This window comes from Oncorhynchus masou, chromosome 32, assembly GCF_036934945.1.
Source record: "Oncorhynchus masou masou isolate Uvic2021 chromosome 32, UVic_Omas_1.1, whole genome shotgun sequence".
Taxonomy (NCBI): domain Eukaryota; kingdom Metazoa; phylum Chordata; class Actinopteri; order Salmoniformes; family Salmonidae; genus Oncorhynchus; species Oncorhynchus masou.
In genome coordinates, this window is record NC_088243.1 from 72022624 (window position 1) to 72026249 (window position 3626).

Here is a 3626-nt window from a genome sequence, read left to right on the forward strand (position 1 = left end):
AGGCTGAGTGTGTATGTTAGTTTACAAATGGAGTCTAACAGAGCGCTCTAGAAGTAGGAGTGGCCTACTTATTTCTGAGGGAACCTCCAGTGCTGTGCCTCCTGGCCTGCCCGGTTCCTGTAACTACATGGCACAATTCGCCTTCTCACTGTGGGACAGCATTCAAGAGACCAAAAGTCTCACTGTGGGACAGCGTTCAAAAGGCCAAAAGTCTCACTGTGGGATAGCTGTGTTCGAAAACTCATACTAACTGTACTATTTATGACAAATTGAGTATGTAGTAGCTTACTGGTCATAGTATTGGTATAGTTAGTATGCCAATAGTTCCCGGATGTCATACTAAATTCATCAAAATATGAAGGCTAGGTTTCAAAGTAGACAGTCCTCAGCCCTAAACCCTAAACCCTCAGCCCTAAACCCTCAGGCCTAAACCCTCAGCCCTAAACCCTCAGGCCTAAACCCTCAGGCCTAAACCCTCAGGCCTAAACCCTCAGCCCTAAACCCTCAACCCTAAACCCTCAGCCCTAAACCCTCAGCCCTAAACCCTCAGCCCTAAACCCTCAGGCCTAAACCCTCAGCCCTAAACCCTCAGCCCTAAACCCTCAGGCCTAAACCCTCAGCCCTAAACCCTCAGCCCTAAACACTCAGGCCTAAACCCTCAGCCCTAAACCCTCAGCCCTAAACCCTCAGTCCTAAACCCTCAGCCCTAAACCCTCACCCCTAAATCCTCAGGCCTAAACCCTCAGGCCTAAACCCTCAGGCCTAAACCCTCAGCCCTAAAACCTCAGCCCTAAACCCTCAGCCCTAAACACTCAGCCCTAAACCCTCAGCCCTAAACCCTCAGGCCTAAACCCTCAGCCCTAAACCCTCAGCCCTAAACACTCAGGCCTAAACCCTCAGCCCTAAACCCTCAGCCCTAAACCCTCAGTCCTAAACCCTCAGCCCTAAACCCTCACCCCTAAATCCTCAGGCCTAAACCCTCAGGCCTAAACCCTCAGGCCTAAACCCTCAGCCCTAAAACCTCAGCCCTAAACCCTCAGCCCTAAACCCTCAGCCCTAAACCCTCAGGCCTATGCGCTTGGGGGATATTTGTCGTCGGTCCAAATGATTAGCCAAGCAAGGGAAGTTTGCAACGTAAGCCCCTCAGTCCTCGATTTTAAGCCCCTCAGTCCTCGAGTTGCGAGTGTACAATTATGTTCACTTTGGGGCCTGAAACACCCCAACATTCAATTCGCGATGATTGTACATCCACTAAGATTTGTCCGCCAAAACTTAAACCTCAACGTCAATATGGAGTCAACATATACTGTAGATCTTTCTATTGTGTTATTGACTGTACGTTTGTTTATCCCATGTGTAACTCAGTGTTGTTTTTGTCGCACTGCTTTGCTTTATCTTGGTCAGGTCGCAGTTGTAAATGAGAACTTGTTCTCAACTGGCCTACCTGGTTAAATAAAGGTGAAATAAATCAAATGAAAATAAATCAAATAAAACTGGTGCCATATTTAAATAAGCAGCTGGAGTGAAAAAAGAGAAGTTAACATGGCTGGGATACATGCCAATTTTTCTATTTTTTCTTACCCCCATTTATATAATAGGCCAAGATTGTGATGCTCCCAAGTGCATATTTAGTGGGGGTTGTCAGTTTCCCAACAGGAGGCGATGGCATCTGCAGTTGCCCGGGGCAACCTGATCCGTTCCTTGGCAGGCCTCATCTAAGTAAAGTGAGGCAGGCAGCACCAGCCATGCAATGTTACATCAGACCAAAATGTTTACTTAACAAGTGTGTCTTACAATACCCTTGGTCATGGTTTGAGGCCCGCTATAGACCTGGTTTGGAAATCAACATGTTGCCAACATGGAACCCATGGGGAAGGAAGAAGGTGCGAAAAGAAAACTATTTCATACATTAATAAAAAACGTTCATAAAATGGAAATGGGTCCAATGATTTTGAAACTCAGAGGGGATTCAAATTCTCTCTCTCTCTCTCTCTCTCTCTCTCTCTCTCTACTCAAAGCTGCTCATGGGCATAAAGTGTGTGTGGTGTGTGTGATAGAGAGATAGCTTTGAATGTTTTCTCCCCATGCTATCTTATCAGAATAACCTGTATTTTAATGCCCTAATGATTCCCTGATCTAGCCACGGTTAAGGAGATAGACAGGTAAACATAGGTATGATAGCTGAGAGAGAGAGAGAGAGAGAAGCACCGTTTGGAGTAAAACACCATGGTGTCCGGCCAGTGATTGACACCAGAAAGGATGGCCTTCATAGAAGTTACAATCGCCTCCTTTTTTCTCCTCACATGCCCCTCGGCTAAGTTTTATGAACAATTTTATGGGGCTGGAATGTGGATTTGAAATGGTACGCTATTGTTTTATGATGGCTGAGGCCTTGGGCTCGATTCCCCTCAGTACCAACGAGGTTAAGCCCTAGCTAATGATATGCCACGTTAAATCTCTTTCACATAATCAGAAGTTTCAAGGCTAAACTTAATGAAACTCCGTTTTGATTATTATTATTATTTTTTGCTGACTGTGATGCCATATCATTGAAGATGTTTACAGTAAGACAGATGCATGCTTGGATTGGACAAAGACTAGTTGTTTGTATAACATGGTGCAGCATGAATATAACAGGCTTCTATCTTGTACAGACTTTTAATTTCTTAATCTACAGTACATTTTTCATCATATGCTTGCAAACTGGAAAATAGGACATACATTTTTAGAAGTCAAATGGAAAAACAGTTGGGGGAAAAAAATGTCAAATGTATATTCCTGTGGTACATTCTTATGTGAGACACACATTTACATCCTCAGGATCTCTTCTTCAGTTTGTTGTCCAGTAGAAATAGATCAATAGTTTCCTGGTTCCATGCTTCAGTCCATGCCTCTCCTCTGTATCCCCCTATTCCCCAACTCCCGCTCAGTGGTACCTCCCTTATTATGGAATTTGTTTATTAAGAATATGTTTGCCACGAGAGGATGGTCAAGAGAAAGAGCTGAGCGGATGGTTTTAAGCTGCAGCTGATGTTGATGACTCTCTAATGCATTCCAAGCGGATTGTTGACATGGCTGAATTCTGCTCAGGGATACACACACACACACACACCACCCATACCTTGAAAGTATTGGTTCCTTCCGCAGGAATGAGGCCAGGACAGAGACTTCAGAGAGCGAAAGTGTATGCCAACAACAACATATGGTTCGATTGTGGTAGGTGCAATTTTCAGCACATCTGTCTGTGTTTTGTGCTTCATGTGGGTTTACAGTACATGTATGTGTGTATACTCTTCTGCAGTATCTGAGTACATTAAATACATGTATTATGTTGTCTGCCCTTGTCCTTCATGTCATCCTTGCATCTGAAGTCAACCGACCATTTAATAAGACGAAAGGAAAAAATACTATTGAAAAAATGAGTCCCCAAAAAATAAGAATAGCACACCCCCAGGCTTGTATGTGTGAATAACAGCGGGGTAAATCCCTCATTCTCTTTTTCATGAAAACAGGTCTGAATGTGGCGACTCGGGCCTGGGGGCCTGTCATGAGGAGGCACAGAGTCTGACAGAGCACTGGGCTCTCTGTTACCCTCAGTTAAACAACTACAATAGAAAGTGTTCTCT